Source organism: Astatotilapia calliptera, chromosome 8, assembly GCF_964374335.1.
Source record: "Astatotilapia calliptera chromosome 8, fAstCal68.1, whole genome shotgun sequence".
Classification (NCBI taxonomy): domain Eukaryota; kingdom Metazoa; phylum Chordata; class Actinopteri; order Cichliformes; family Cichlidae; genus Astatotilapia; species Astatotilapia calliptera.
This window is the reverse complement of record NC_137429.1, coordinates 16,464,329-16,481,460: the sequence shown is the minus strand read 5'-3', so window position 1 is coordinate 16,481,460 and position 17,132 is coordinate 16,464,329. Positions and strand designations below refer to the sequence as shown.

The window sequence follows — 17,132 nt, the reverse complement described above, 5'->3', positions numbered from 1 at the left end:
ACATTTCACATCTTTTCAAATGTTTGTTTTCTTTCATAAGCTATTTGAATGAGAGAAACTGAAACGAACGCCGTGTGCACTAAAGCCCGACTCTGTGAATGTGCAACCTTTGCTAAGCCTGATGGTTAACCTGATTTTGATAAACAGAGACTGACTGATGCAAGATGGTCTCGTGTTCACACTGTATACAGTGGGCATGTAGTGACGTGAAGGGCATTATCACCCCCTTAAACCCACTCACACACCTCCGATACAGGAAGTGAGGTGAATGACCAATCACTGTGGGCGAAGTAAGTCGAGGTAAGTGAGGTATGTCTTTGTGTGGTGGATGATTTTTGCCCTGAGTTTCTCAAGGTTGTAGATGTTGTGGGGTTGCCTTGGTTAACAACCCTCTACACCAGCGGACTGAAGATGTTGACTCCCTCTGTGAGACAAACCTCGGGTCTATGAGATACAGTGTGATTATCCTCCTGGTGCGCTGGGCCAGCTCTTTATCCTGTCAAGGATATTAAAGTGTACATGGGATTCTGCCAGGTGCTACTGGATTTGCAGCCTCAGGGTCACCTCTCTGCTTTTTATGGACGATGTGATTCATCAGGTTTCTTCAGGCAGAGCCCTCCTGGATAGCTTTCAGCTCAATGTGAAGCAGGGTGAGTTTTAGCACCTCCAAAGTGCGAGGCTGTAGTTCTCAGTCAGAAACAAGTGGAGTGCCCACTCCAAGTCAGGAAGGAATTGCTGCACCTGACGCTGTTCTATAAGAATCTTGTCATCTTTGCTAGAAACTGACAGACTGGTTGGTACAACATTTGCAATAATGCGGATGCTGTACCAGTTTGTTAGATGAAGAGAGAGCTGACCACAAAAGCATCTGCATTTTTGATATCAACTATGGCCACAAGCAGTGGGTAGTGACTGAAAGTTTGAGATCCCCGATACATACAGAGAAAAAGAGCTTCCTCTACAGGGTGTCTAGACTCTCCCTTAGAGATATGGTCTCCATATTGAAAGGAGGCCTGAGAATGAGGTTGCATTCTGAATGCCTCCTTGGCAATGTGTTCTGGGCATCTCCTATCAGGAGGATGCCTCAGGATCATGTCCTGTGTCTGATTTCAGTCGTTTAACTACAGTGAACTCGTTTTCATGTTCCAGGAGTAATTTAAAAATTTTATGGACTTGGTGATATGGTGCGTCATCCTGCTGGAAGCAGCCATCAGAAGACAGGTACATTGTCATCATAAACAAATGGACTCAGGTAGATTACAGCATCAATCAATCAAAGTAACAAAGTGCGAATCCTTCATTACTGTACTCAAGCAGAATTTTCAGGTATCTGTAGTTCCGGTTACTTTTACTCCCTATATTTTAACACAAATGTAGTTTCTACTTCTTACTTTTTCAAGCTTGTTGCTTTTGGTTTACCACTCTTTATGGCAGATATTGTTGCTCAAAACTGATTTGAAAATCATTTCAGTTTCAAAAATCAAACTTATTTTTAGGAATGAAGCACTGATGATGGATACACTAATGATGTATTCATCATTAATTATTATTATAGAGAAAAAAGAAGCCAAAAACATTTACGCATTATTTACAACATTGGTTATTAACACAGCTCTACAGGGTAAAAGCGTCAGGAAGTTGTGGTTGTGGTGCTTTTATATCTAGCTGGCATATCTAGGGCTTAGCTTTTGTTTAAGTGGCAGATGTAACTTTGAAAACAGCCCAATAAACATCAGTAATCACACAAACTTTCTGTGCGGTTTCCTGAACAGTGACACTGCTCAGCTGGCTAAAGCTACAGCTGCTGCATTTAACGGGAAGAGAAAAACATGTGAGATAACTTCAGTCAGAGATGGAGAAAGATGTTAGAAAGGAGAGAAATAAGAGGTGTCAGCAGCAGACTATATGATTTGGGCGGGCAACCAACTTTGACGATTAAATTCTGTTCTGTTCAATTCTTTCCATTAAATTTTTTTTAATTGCTTGTATTGCTGTGCTTCTGCTCAGTGTGTTAGTGCACACGTTCATACATGCTATACATAATTACAAATATAGTATCTTGGTTCTGGGTCGGTCACCCAGTGTTGCCTTTATTATTATTTAGAATTTCTAGTCTCTTGGTTTCTGTGCTCTTCCGGTGATCCATGTTCCCTCTTTCTCCCCTGTCAGCCATGTCTCCTTGTTTCAGTGTGAAGTCTATGTCTCTGTGCCTGTCTTACGTTTCCTGTTTTACTTTGATAGCCCCCTGTTCTTTGTTAATGTTTTCAGTTTTGCTTCCCCTTGGTCTTGTCATGTTTGATGTCTCCCAACCCTGCTTTCCTCCTATGTCTTATTCCCATGTTATCCCTCTGTTTAATATTTAAGTTCTGTCTTCCTCTGTGTGTTCGTCTGCGTTTCATCTATGTCATTTCTCCATGTTCCTTGTCTCAGGCTTTTCTGTCCCCTGGTCAACACTCCACTGAGGTTTTTGGTTCCTTTGTATTAGTTTCTGTAATTGCCTCCCAGTTTAGGTCTTTGTTTAGTTTAGTTTTGCCATATTCTGCTTCTCTTTGTATCTCACCCACTGTAAATAAAGCTCACTCGCAGTAAAGTCAGTGCCTGCACTTGGGTCCATCTCTCACCACCCCACACGTTCTTCACCACAGCCGTGACACATACACACATAGTAGACTCTCAGATAAATGTAGCCACATTTATAAATATACAAAAATATAATATCTGTATTAAACTGCAGAAACAAAGCATGAAATGTATAGGAGAGATATTTTCTGTAGCCGGAGATGTCGATCGGTGAACTCACCACACGCGAAGACCTCAACATATTTCTATTTGTTTTACAATGTTCGAGAAGGGTCATGCTTTAAAATAAACTGTGCAAACTGATGAATGAACCCTTATTAGTTTCAAAGAGAGATGAGGGGTACAGTACTTCTCAAAGTCGGCAAAATCTTCTCTGTGATATGTTTACTTACCTTTTTCATTACCAAAATGACTAAGTTCATGTAACCTACACTTCTATAGAATTCAGGCTGTTAAAGAGCAGCTGAGGTGAAGAAGGTCAGTGTAACAAGTAACAGACACACATTTAAATTTAGCTGATGATTCACTCACTTCCACCTTCATGCAAGCTTTATACCGTGTAGGAGTTGAAATATAACATCTGCTTTTATCTTTTTGAATTCATTTGGCTAAATCTACAAAGAGCAGCAGCACAATCAGCTAATCATAGCCTGTAAATACAAGCAAAGAAAATTAATAAACAGAGTAATAAATAAATAAATCTACTGGAGTTCACAAGAGAAAGTATCTTGACTTGTTTCTAAGACTATTCTTTTCCCCACACTGCACCACAACGACCAGTCTTAGTGTTCACACCCCTGCTGACCTCAACTCATTTTTCTGTGTTGGTGTGCAGACTACTACTGCAGTGGATAACGAACCACCAAACAGTTCACAGGAGGGAAGTGAAGTCATTTAAAACTTGTTTTGGTAAAAAAAACTGTGATTCTCCAATACTTTGAACACGTTGTCATCTAGATTTTCAAAACTGCGAAAGATGAGTAAACAACTGAATGATAAAAACACAATTCATCCACAAAGTGACCTCTGGTAACAAAAACTACAAAAAAAAAAATGTTTGGCTTTCTACTCGCTCTAATTCCATGCATTTCTGACCCTGGTTCACAAGTGACACTGCTGCATGCACCTTTTTCACACCTTACCAGATGACACACATCAAATTTAGCTCCAACAGTAACCCATCTGTAATGTAGCCAACAGCAAATAGATTTATTTTTAAATTATTGTTATTTTTCTCTGCTTGTGTACACTTATTAGAATTTATCATGAAGAAGAGTCTGTAATTTTATTATTGTAATAAGAGATTCCATTAGAATTGCACAAAAATTGCAAAATGTCCAAGCAATATCCATAGAGTTACTTTATAATTTGTGCTTTGAGTACATTTCATAGTTACTTGCTTGTTTTACTTTTGATTGAATAAAAAAACTTTTACGAGAGTTTTTAAACACAAGTATCAGTGTGCATATCAATACTCAGCAACACCAAGGAGCTTGAAAGACCACATAGTACAACAATTTGTTGTACATGTACAGTGACAATAAAGGGTTATTCTATTTTATTCTATACTCTATATAGGTGACTGCAAATTTGTTCCTTTATTAACCCTTACGAGACCCTCGTGAAAAAAGGGACCCAAACGGGTCTCGTAAGGGTTAAGAAAAACGTCTTCAGCAGGATGGGTTCAATATAACAGGCCTTATATGGCTTCTTCATGTCTGTGGTTTAAAAAGAGAACTCAAAGTAGATGTTCTGTTGTGGTACATAATGTGCAAACGCAGCCAAAAGGAAAATCATGTACTTTACAAATGTTGCCATAGCTCACTCAATGTATTATCCAGTTTAGGATTACAAAACAAGTTATTCAGTAATTCTTTGTGCACCTTAAAATAATTTCTGAACCCTGCCTGGCTGCCACATGACTAACCAGCTAACTCTAGTTTATTTGAAGCTTCATCACATCTTTGCAAACTACAACTGGTTTTCAGGAAGTCACTCCTTTTGCAAGTGTCCACCACTGATAAAAATGTAGCACTTTTGTCAACCCACATCCGAGGTGAAGGTTTCATGTCAGTTTTTTTTTAAGTATTCCTCTTTCACTCTGTGTGTGTGTGTGTGTGTGTGTGTGTGTGTGTGTGTGTGTGTGTGTGTGTGTGTGTGTTTGTGTTCTTAATGTGATATCTAAGAGATAGAAATGTAATAAAATGCTACGCTCTGTGGTTGATCGAGTTTTAACAATGCAAAGACTCATCATTTTTAAAAAAAGTAAAACAAGGCATAATATAAATTACCCTGAACATTTTAAGCCTGAAGTACGAGGATGATGACTAAAACCTAACATTACAGACAATGCCCGGATTTGAAAGTTTGAAAAAAGATTTGAAAAAAGAAATCATCTGAATGAAAATTCGATTTTTGGCCTTAATCATCTTCCGTAGATACAGACACATGTAGACATAGTGATTTTCCCCTAACTACCCTGACAGTCTCATAGTGAAGGATGGTAGACCTGACTGTTTCCAGTCAGTCAGCTGCAGGGGCTTCTCTGCTTAGTTTGTGCTGAGGATGTTAAGTGAAAAGTGACTGAAGAGAATTCATGTGTTTAAACATATTTGTAAGTTTCTATCATGATATTCAGGAAAAGAGGAGACAAAAAAGTGGGTCTTTATTATGGCAGGTAAAAAGATCTTGAATGCAAATAAATGAAATAGAAAAGGCACTGGAGGAAAAGCAAGCTAGGAGGAATGCAGGAATACAGTATGACCCAATAAAAAAACACACGCAAACTGAGGCTTTGAGTACACACAAGAGGTGAGGAGGAACAGTGGAAACAAGACAAGAACTGGGAGGAAGTAAAACTCTACTAAGTATAACAAAACTTCCTGTTTTATTTTGTGAGACAGGGTACTCAGAAAATAAAACAGGAAGTAACAACAGGAAAACACTGAACACGGAGACAAGGACTGAATAAATAAACTATTATTCAAGAAACACTTAAGAGCTAAACTCAAATAGCAACCTACAAAAAGCCTGACAGGAACTTACATACTGAAGTAAACAATCGGTCTAAAGATCATCAAAACAGAAAAAGAAACTGACCACATTTAGAAGTTATACACCTCTACAACAAACCCCACAAAACTCAACAAGCCACCAGAGCTTCAGTGTGTGTGGTATGCCAAAAGTAGACAGTAAACATGTCCCTGGAATTATAACCACTTTGTGATTCACAAAACACCATAATTTTATTTAAGTTCCTTTATGTTATAACAGCTAAAAGGGTTCCCTTGCTGTCGTGGTGCCATGGGTCATACCCACCACAACTCGGGACATTGCTTAGATATTCGCAAGCAGTAGCCAACCTTCTCCAATCTTAACCCAGACTGAAAAACTTAAATCAAATCTCACCTTACCACTACAATGCTTTGGAGGTGACAGTTACTCCTTATTCACATTTACTCATATGTAACAAATTTGCTGTGCGTCTTCTGTTTTACAGACATTCATCAACTCCATTCATCATTTATGGATAATTTATTTTTCTGCTATTTACAACTCAGTCCCTAACTTGTATCGGATGCATAGCCACCTTTAAGTTATCTTCTCTTACACATTAACTTTAATTAGATCACAAAGTGAAGAACCGGGCTGCGAGAGTTGAGTCTCGAGTGTGAAATTTATGGGGGTTTTTTAGGGTTTTTGATCTGCTTTTGTCATCTTTTAAAATCTTTTTTATTGTTAACTTGGTTTCCCTGGGTCTTTTCCCGTGTGTTATTAATAAATTGGTACTGGTTTTATTTTGTTGTATTTATTCGCGACACTTTAAAGGCCGGTCCATGAAAATATTGTCAGAAATAAACCGGTCCATGGTGCAAAAAAGGTTGGGGACCGCTGCTCTACAATATTTTAAGAGTTTATGCTTAATTAATGCTTTATTTCAACATCGTTTCAATACTGCGCTGAATTCCTTACACACATGCATGTGTACGTGTGTGTATGCATGCATGTGTGTGTTTAAACATGTGTGCTATTATTGTAGATAACACATACTTATCTACCTCCACAAACTATTTTTATTTCATAATTCTTGCTCACATCATGCTCTTCTTAGTCAGTAATTGTTATTGTGGGCATTTGATGTAATTCATCATTGCACTGAAATGTGAAAGTGACTGAGATATTAACACTCTTAATAAGCCTCCACATTGATGTATTAACAGAGCTGTTTATAATCCGTTAAAACTGAAGAAACTATATTAGCAATTTCGAAGCACTTTACATTTATAATAATAAAGCTGCATTATTTTTCCTATATATAATATATATAATCCTTATTCTAAAAAGCTAATTATACAAGAATGTGTATGTTCAATACATTATACTGCTGTCATCTTATCATTGTGTTTTTATTCTTTTTAAAAGTGAAATAATATCATATGCAAAAAAATGGCATATAATTCTGCTCACATACAGTACGGCAAATAATAAACACTGAAGAAAAAAGAAATCTTCTTTTGTTACAAATTCACAACAGAAAGCTGAAAAATTGCACATCTTTTCACCAGTCTGTCATGTGAAGGTGTGTGGCAGGCAGAGAGAGGCTCCAAAATGCAGACACAGACTAACTGAACTCAAACAACTTCACTGCTGAAGCTAGAGAACAAACTCAAAACAACAAGAAAAGCTAACACAACCAAGACAAGAGATTATCACGATAAAACAGGAAACAGACAGAGAGCGAGGGACAGAGAGGGCGAGAGAAACCTGACAGACACACAGAGATATGACTGAGGAAACGGACAGCTAAACATAGAGACAAGACAGGCACAAATAACTAACACAGGAGATGCTGGGGAGGACACACAGTGACAGACACAAAAAGGGAACAGACTAAATAAACAAGTAACTAAGAACTAGAAATTCACAAACTAGAAAGCACAAGGAAACTAAATAATATGAAATAAAGACTAAGAAAAATAAATCACCACAATAAAAAGCAAGGTCCAAGAGTCAAAAAACACAAAGACAATGGGCAAACAACCCAGGTAGCATGACCTAAAGCAGCATGAATGAATCAAGTCACCTTCTTCAGTTTAACAAAAATAGCTTTTTTTTTTAGTACTTTTCAGCATATATGTTGATTTTCATACATTTTGCAGTAGTCTACATGATGGCATGGAAGGTTTTTTATTAACTTTACAATATAGAGCACCCTGATCTAAATCGACTGTTGTTGTGACTTGGTGCTACATAAATAAAATTGAATTGAATGGAACCATTAAATACAGTTTACATGATTAACATATAGTGTTTGCATACATTCAAACATGGAAACTTTCACTGAGCCGTAAGATTCTTCAAAAAACATAGGGTCACTTGGAAAAGACACTTCCTACCATAATGCATGGCAGGACTTTGCCAAAAATTCACTCCATCTGCTCAGGTAGGTCACTACATTTAATTATTGTCCATTTTATTTGAGTATCCAAACTTTTTGTCTGCTCAGATGGTTTAATTTCAACAATTATTCAGTCTTGAAGAAGTTATAGGTTATAGGGAATGAGTGATCTTTTGTTTGCTTAAAGCACAGGTGTTGAACTCCAGGCCTTAGGGGCCGGTGTCCTGCATGTTTTTGATGTGTCCTTGGTCCAACACAGCTGATTTAAATGGCTAAATTACCTCTTCAACATGTCTTAAAGTTCTCCACAACCCTGGTAATGAACTAATCATTTGATTCAGGTGTGTTGAAACAGGGTGATATCTAAAACCTGCAGGACACCGGCCCTCGAGGCCTGGAGTTCGACACCCCTGGCTTAAAGAATCAAATGTGGTAGCATGGACACTGCTGCACACCATATTCATTCCTTAAAATATCAGGCAGGTCTTTCATATATACTTAATACAAAAAAGTATGGAAATTTGTGTTTTATCCTCCTAAGACCCAAACTCTTCCACAGCATGCATTTTTAATTTCTCTTTGATATTTGGGCTGATTGGGACCTGATGAAAGTAAAAACAAAGAATTGACAGATTTTTTTTTTTTACCTAATCTTTGTTTCTAAGAAAAATGAGAGCCATATATGAGGATATTCATATAAAATTTCGATAGAACAGTAGCAGTATAATGTCCTCGTAAGTGCATATCAGTGTTAGGATGCCTGGGTCGTTGACCCAGGGTTTTGAGTTTACTATATTATTTATCATTTCTAGTCTTTGGTTTCTTTGTTAGAGTTCTTTTTTATGGTTTATGTCTCTGTGTAATCCTTAGCTGCTGTCTCCCCTGTCTGCTATATCCCCGTGTCCAGTCAGTGTCTGTGTCTGCCCTGGTCCCATGTCTCTGTTCCCTCTGTTGTAGTGCCTGCCTGTCAGTCTGCGTCTGTAAGTTCAGTCTGTGTTATGTTTCCTGTTTTATTTTGAAGGTCCATGTCTTATGTTAATGTATCTGGTTTTGCTTCCCCTGTTTCGTTAGGCCTGATTTGCCCCAGCTGTGTTTCCCTCCTGTTACTCCTATTCCCTGATTGCTCCCTCTATGTACACTGAACAAAAATATAAACGCAACACTTTTGTTTTTGCTCCCATTCCCCATGGGATGGACGTAGAGACCTAAAATTCATTCCAGATACACAATATAACCATCCCTCCCAAACAGTGGTCACAAATCAGTCCAAATGTGTGGTAGTGGGCACATCTGCTATATTGAGATAATCCATCCCACCTCACAGGTGTGCCACATCAGGATGCTGATCTGACATCATGAGTAGTGCACAGGTGTACCTCAGACTGCCCACAACAAAAGGCCACCCTGGAATGTGCAGTTTTGTCTCACAGCAAAATGCCACAGATGCCACAAGCAATGAGGGAGCGTGCAATTGGCATGCTGACAGCAGGAATGTCAACCAGATCTGTCGCCCGTGCATTGAATGTTCATTTCTCAACCATAAGCCATCTCCACAGGCGTTTCAGAGAATATGGCAGCACATCCAACCGGCCTCACAACCGCAGACCTCGTGTAACCACACCAGCCCAGGACCTCCACATCCAGCAGGTTCACCTCCAAGATCGTCTGAGACCAGCCACCCAGACAGCTGCTGGAACAATTGGTTTGCACAACCAAACAATTTCTGCACAAACTGTCAGAAACCGTCTCAGGGACGCTCAACTGCATGCCCGTCGTCCTCATCGGGGTCTTGACCTGACTCCAGCTCGTCGCCGTAACAGACTTGTGTGGGCAAATGCTCACATTCGATGGCGTCTGGCACGTTGGAGAGGTGTGCACTTCACGGATGAATCATGGTTCACATTGTTCAGGGCAGATGGCAGCTGAGAATGTCCCAGTTCTTGCATGGCCAGCATACTCACCGGACATGTCACCCATTGAGCATGTTCGGGATGTGCTTGACCGGCGTATACGACAGCGTGTACCAGTTCCCACGAATATCCAACAACCTCGCACAGCCATTGAAGTGGAGTGGACCAACATTCCACAGGCCACAATTGACAATCTGATAGACTCCATGCGACGATGTGTTGCACTGCATGAGGCAAATGGTGGTCACACCAGATACTGACCGGTTCTGGGTCCCCAGACCCCCAATAGCGCAAAAAACTGCACATTCCAGGGTGGCCTTTTGTTGTGGGCAGTCTGAGGTACACCTGTGCACTACTCATGATGTCAGATCAGCATCCTGATGTGGCACACCTGTGAGGTGGGATGGATTATCTCAATATAGCAGATGTGCCCACTACCACACATTTGGACTGATTTGTGACCACTGTTTGGGAGGGATGGTTATATTGTGTATCTGGAATGAATTTTAGGTCTCTATGTCCATCCCATGGGGAATGGGAGCAGTAACAAAGGTGTTGCGTTTATATTTTTGTTGAGTGTATTTAAGCCCTGTGTTTCAGTTTGTCGGTGTTGTGATCTACCCTTATTTTGCTGTGTGTTCTGTCTGTGTAAAGTTTACCTTGGAGTCTCAAGGTAGGCTACTACATCCTTTCCGCTCCCAAATGTTGAAAGTACCCACTCTGTAGAGGCGAGGATTGTCTTCTTGAGGCTAGAGTTTGGTCCAGTCTTTGGAGATATGGGACTGCCACTGGTTGCAGAATCTCATCTTGATATTTCTCTGCACTGAAATGGCTTCCAGTGATGACAAGCACTGCTTTTTCCAGTGAGGGAGATGCTTCACCACGCTATCACACTGCCTCCACCAGCAATCAGCACAGAGTTCTCATAGCGTTGTCAAAATCTTTTCCATACTTTGATCCTAAGATCCAACTGGTGTAGGCAGAATTTGGACTCATTGCTGAAAACTACGTCCCTCCACGTTTTGATTCTAGTGCATGTTGCAGATACCAGTGCAAACAGGGCTGATAGTTAAGTGCAGGCATGGTAGGCTTCCTGGTAGCCCCATGAGACTAGCTGTGTGCAATCCCTTCCAGATTGTCTGTGTCGGGAGCCATTGACCATGCTGTCCTGCAAACCTTGAGTGCAGAGTTGTAGATGACTGTCTACAGTTCCTAAGTGCTGGCAAGGCGAGAAAACTGTCTTCTTGTGATGTTTTCTTCTTTGCAGCCAGTCTCTGACATCCCCCACTATACGGAACTTGGCCTTAGAATTGGAGATGGTACTGGGGCTCACTCAAAATATTGATGTAGCTTAGTTATGCGGAAAACTAGTTTGAGGTTGCCCTAAAGCACTAAAGCTCTATCCAGATCAGTCAAATGTGGCCTGCTTGGAGCAGACACCAGCAGACCGTTCCAGCTATAAAAATGCTTTCCCACACTATAAGATTTTTTTTAACAAGAACTGTTACAACAAAGGGATAATCAACCAAACACAAATTTCCTTACTTGTTTAATGTTTGTTTTAACTTTACAGTAAATCTACAACAACAAATATGAGCTTTGTTATTCTGTTTGGGATTCATTTCCATCAGTTCCCGGTTCCAGATCGGTCTCTGCATTTTCATTCATCATCTGTGAATATTTACTCTTGAAAAACCCAGCCTAGGAGTGCAAGGGGAAAAAATGAAAGTGCAGAGATTATTCATTAGACTTACATTCAAAATTAAAGCAAATAACTACATGAGTAAATATAAACTCTTGAACTTTGTTTAAAAAATTAGACATACTCTCTAAAAACCTTTCACAGCTGTGTGATGAGTTGAAAAAGTGTAAGAAGAGTCTTTCACCTTATACAGGCCAGCAGTGAGTAAAGCCAGAAAAGCCAACCCTCCCAGGGATCCTCCTATAATCTCTTTGGTGAAATTTGTCTGAGGATACACTTCTACCTCGACTATAATCTGAGAGATAAGGTAACAGAATGTGGATGATATTCAAGCTCTTGTGTAACTCAAACAAGAGAAAGTAATGCTAAATCACCTTGCGAACAGGAGGATTGTTGTTAGACACTGTTGAAAAGTAGATGTACTGGCTTTGGTCATAATCCACAGTGGCTGTACTGGTCAAGAGGAATTTGGCAGATTGAAGTCCAATCTTAGAAAAAATGAAATGAGTTAAGCCTAAATTAGGTATTATTTGATTTAACTGTAAAATGGTTATATCTGAAGATTTAACCAAAGTACTCATACATACTCAGGAAAAGTATTAATGAAACAATTTTAAAAAACTATTCTTTAATTACCTGCTCTATCCATCCTGAACTGAGATTGGCAGAGATTTCGTATGTCCTACTCTGCAGTCTTCCCATGAAGGTGTTGCACTTGAACACTCTGCACATGGCTACAGAGCAGTCCTGTGGGTGATTTAAAGAAGACTGAATGAAACAAATCTTGTATTCAGTACAATGTTGTGTTTTGAATCAGTACCATGGTTCAGTTTTAACAGGTAGGTAGCAAAAGTACAGACGGATACTTACCACCACTTTATCCTTTTGTATCTGTGGAACAAAATCTTTGACACTTGGTTCTTCATCATTTTCTGTCTGACAGTCTACAATCTGAAATACATTTAAAATAATGTCAGGGTGATTGGTCCTGTTTTTACCTCATTCACCCATCACACAGCTAAATCTGACCCATTTTTAGATCTTCTCACACATATATTACCTGTAGGCTGCTCAATACCCAAATCTCTTTTTCACCAAGCTTCACTGGAACCTTGATCACCACAGTGAAATTAAACGCTCTGATATCATTTGTTACCTAAAACATGGGGAGTAAAGAAAAAGCAGTCAAACACTATTATGGTTAAGTCTAATTCACACAGTCATATTTATTATATTTTATTACATTTTACCTTGATTAATTGTTGGACTGGTATCTGCAAATTATTCATCCCAAAAGTGAAATTGCTGTAACTGAAGGAGCTAAACAGATATATTTTAAACATTAAATACATACTGTGTAAAACAAAATGTGTAATTCATCTTATAACGAACAGAACAACACATACTTTTCAAATGTCATGAAAATGCTGTATTTCACATCAATCCATTTATTTTTGTAGATTTCACTGGTTGTAGCGTTCTCCTGATTTCCACTGAAAGAAAGAAGTGAAATGATTTGTACTGTGTCTGTGGGGTTATTGCTTAAATGAGAAGGACCTCTACTAAATGAACAGTACCTGGTGGCATTAGCAGTGATAAAGATCTTCCTCTCTAGTTGAGCGTTTGTTTCGATACCATATGAGACAATGAAGAAAGCCTTGATTGAATTGAAGAAGAGAGAGTGATTGCTCATTTTGTTAAACTGTGTAGAAGTTAACAGACAAATCATACCACAATAACAAACCTTAGTTCTGCTCTTGAAAATTGGCTTGTCAATAGTACAGTCTGTCCTTCCACGGGATAAACCATCTTCACTGTCCAAGGAATTGCACTCAATTCTTCCCTTTATTAGAAAATAAAATGACTGCTGGATGCACTGGGAGAGCAGCAAATCAATGATGAACTTGATCCTGACACATTACCTGCTGAATGGTGAACTTCCTGTAAGAGAGTCCAGCTGGATACGTGAGAATAACACGGCTGTTGTAGGAGTTTTCCCCTCTGTTCTCCACTGAGACTGTGACATTCAAAAGCTCATCAATGCCCACTTTAACCTCTAAGGATCTGACAGAGGACAAGAATAAAGGAAGAATAAAGCAAGACTGCACTGTGATGCTGAAGTTGTAGGAGGCTAAATATAGTATAGCTTTGTGTTGAATACTAACATATTAATATTCAAATCCAAATCCAATTTATTTATATAGCACATTTAAAAACGAAAGGTTTGCCCAAAGTGCTGTACAAAAACACAGTGTAAAACACAAGATAAACCACTGACACTTATATAAAACATAATAAAACACAAACTATCAATGTCAACACAACGCATACAAATATCAACTCACGCCAGTCTGAACGCTATCGAAAAAAGGTGTGTTTTCAAAAGCGCTTTAAAAACAGGAAACAAAAATGCCTGTCTAATATTTAAAGGCAGCGTATTCCAAAGTTTTGGGGCCATAATTGAAAAGGCTCGCTTTCCTCTGCATTTGAGCCTTGATTTTGGGACAACCAACAGCAGCTGGTCAGCTGATCTGAGGGTCCGTGAAAGAATATACGGCTGAAGTAACTCTGAAAGGTATGGGGGAGCAAGACCATTAAGGCATTTATAAACCAGTGTTAGGACTTTGAAATTAATTCTGTGATGAACAGGAAGCCAGTGAAGAGAAGACAGGATAGGTGTTACATGATCATGCCTGTGGGTACCAGTTAAGAGGTGGGCAGCAGCATTTTGAACGAGCTGAAGACGAGCAAGAGACCCTTGGCTGACTCCAACATAAAGTGCATTGCAATAGTCAAGCTGTGTTGAAATAAAGGCATGTATTACCTTCTCCGTGTCACGTCTTGACAAAACTGGCTTCAGCTTTGCTATTTGCCTCAGCTGGAAAAAGCTTTTTTGCAACACTGAATTAATATGTTTGTTCAATTTAAAATCTGAGTCCATAATGACTCCCAAGTTTGTCACATGCTGCTTGATATAAGACCCTAGCCAACCATAATTTACAAGCGGGTTGCATGAAATATTATTAGGTCTAAATACAATCACCTCCGTTTTACTCTCATTGAAACTCAAAAAGTTCAGAGCCATCCAAGCTTTGACATCTTCAAGGCAGTTTAAAAGGATTTGGATGGAGCCTGGGCGATTTGGTGCTAAAGGCAAATAAATTTGGCAGTCGTCTGCGTAACAGTGAAAGGATATTTCATGTTTTCTATAAATAGACCCCAAAGGGAGCAGGTATGATGAAAAAAGAAGAGGGCCAAGGATTGAGCCCTGGGGCACCCCACAAGAAAGGGGGGCTGAGGTGGACTCAAAATTTTCAATTTTAACACTTTTCAACTTTTAGTGGGGCCATAATGTTTAGGGTTTCAGTACAGGTTTCTTGGAACTGCAATAGCAGCTCATCCAGACTAAGTCCTAAACTAATTTCAGGGTCAATAAAAGCATTTTTTTTCTATAAAAGTTGAGGAGAAGAGCGCAGCAGTGGAAGAATTAAAGATTCGGCAGCGCCTGGGTGGAGCGCGAGCTTTAAACTCATGCACAAGAGAAATGTCAAATAAAACAGGTTTGTGATCAGAAAACACAGAATCCCCAATTTCCAAATTAAAAACAGATAAACCACACGATAACACCAGGTCAAGAGTGTGCCCCTGCTGGTGTGTAGGGCCTTGTACGGACTGTACAAAGTTAAAAGACTGAATAGGATTTAAAAACTCCTGAGCAAGCAGACCATCAGAGCAACAGACATGAATATTAAAATCACCAACTATTAAAATCCGATCATATTTAGGCACAATGTCAGCCAAGAAACATGAAAAGTCATTTAAAAAGTCTTTGTTAAACTTCGGTGGTCGGTAGATTACCACACACACAACCGGTTGAAGACGTCCCAGTTCAAACATCAACAGTTCAAAACTGGAGGGGGGAACCGGTACATGGAGTTGCTTGCAATTAAAGTTATTTTTAAAAACTGTCAATATTCCTCCTCCTCTGCCCGATATCCTTGGAGCATTTAAAAATGAGCAGTCGGAGGGCAATAGTTCAGAAATGAAGCTAGACTCACCAATTTTCATCCCTGTCTCAGTCACAAAAAGGAGATTCAAATCATTTGAAGAAAAGAAATCGTTTATGACAAACGTTTTACTTGCTATGGACCGGGCATTTATAAAAGCCATCCTCGTTGGAACTGGAGTCTGGGAAGAAGTTGTCTGTGAAGCCCAAGTTAATGACCGCAAATTCACAAAGTTTATTCCACGACGCCCAAGACGTATAAAACATTGGCGAGCAGGCTCACGTGCACCCAAGCTTACGACAGGAACCAGACAAGGGGCAACATGCTCCAGGAGACGCCTTGAGATGTGATGGAACAGACTATAATCCACTGGAGCAGCCGCTAAAGAAAAAGCAAGGCAGGCTTTAAGCTTCACTAGCCGACCGGCACATTTACGATGCGTCGGAGCAGGAGGAAGTGCTCCACGTAGCAGGTAAGCAGGAACATCAGCCAGGGATGGTGGATACCCTGTTGTTTGTCCTTGCTGATTAGTCAGAAAACATTGAAGATCAAAAAGTTTTTGGCGTTCATATACCAGTTGCGAGTTGATTTGGGTGGCACAAATTGTACAAAACAAAATTGACAGAGACAGATGGCAAGCCACACACACCGGCGCCATCATGCATCAATATTGGCAGTCAGGAAGCTCCCTATATTATTTTAATTTGCTGTCATTTGCTGGTGATCATAAAACACAAAAAATAACTGATGATGCATTATGAAAAAAGGTATTACCGTTAGGGCTGGGTATCGTCACTGATTACTAGAATCGATTCGATTCCGATTCACAAGGTCCCGAATCGATTTGATCCATGATTCGATTCAATTAAATTTGAATATGGGAAATTTTGCCTCAGACAGTCAGAAATATTATAATTCAGATCAGAACATTTACATATTTTTGTATCTATAATAAGAAAGCTGACACTCGCAAGACTTTATCAAAGGTGTGAGCATCACAGCAGATGCCTTTGTGTCAAAGTAGCTGAAGATAAAACACAGAAAAACATGAAGGTGATTTTCCTGGCCTGGGATTTTATACAAATATTCTGCAGTACATCAAAAACGAAAGAAAACCATGAATCAACATATGAACATTACCTCTGAAGTTACAGCGGTTTTATTAGAGACACTGCTGAGCGTTTTCCATTTTGCATAATTGTAAAAGTTTAAATTTGTTCAGTAGCCTGTTGAACGGCAGAAATTAGGTTTTCTTTTCGGAAGTAACTAAAAGGAACAAAAACAGTGGCCGACAGCGCTGTAAACAACGGTAGACTTGTGCGTAACAAGCAAGCGAATAATGCAGAAAACAGAGATTTAGATGGGAAACTGTTCTTGGAGTACAGAGAGGGGGGGGGGGGGGAGTGAGAGAGCTGTGCATGAAGTGTGATTTTATCGTGGTGGAAGCAAAACAGCAAAAGTAAGAGTGAATTCATGACGATGTTTATGTGAAGTGTAGTTTGGATCTTCTTTCTCTGCTGGTTCAGTCAATATTG

General features: G+C 39.5%; 1 pseudogene across 1 annotated transcript in view; it reads right to left on the bottom strand.

Annotated features, from left to right (window-relative positions):
- Positions 1-11,406: 11,406 nt before the first annotated feature.
- Positions 11,407-17,132, bottom strand: part of LOC113019261 (integrin alpha-M-like) — a 50,525-nt pseudogene continuing 44,799 nt past the window's right edge. Inside the window, exons 37-47 of the transcript XR_013911109.1 lie at positions 13,513-13,654; positions 13,335-13,433; positions 13,168-13,247; positions 12,997-13,083; positions 12,841-12,910; positions 12,651-12,746; positions 12,461-12,541; positions 12,227-12,337; positions 11,965-12,078; positions 11,775-11,885; positions 11,407-11,589 (exon numbers count right to left, since the gene is read on the bottom strand). The product of XR_013911109.1 is annotated as an integrin alpha-M-like (transcript). The remainder of the gene's footprint in view (positions 11,590-11,774; positions 11,886-11,964; positions 12,079-12,226; positions 12,338-12,460; positions 12,542-12,650; positions 12,747-12,840; positions 12,911-12,996; positions 13,084-13,167; positions 13,248-13,334; positions 13,434-13,512; positions 13,655-17,132) is intronic.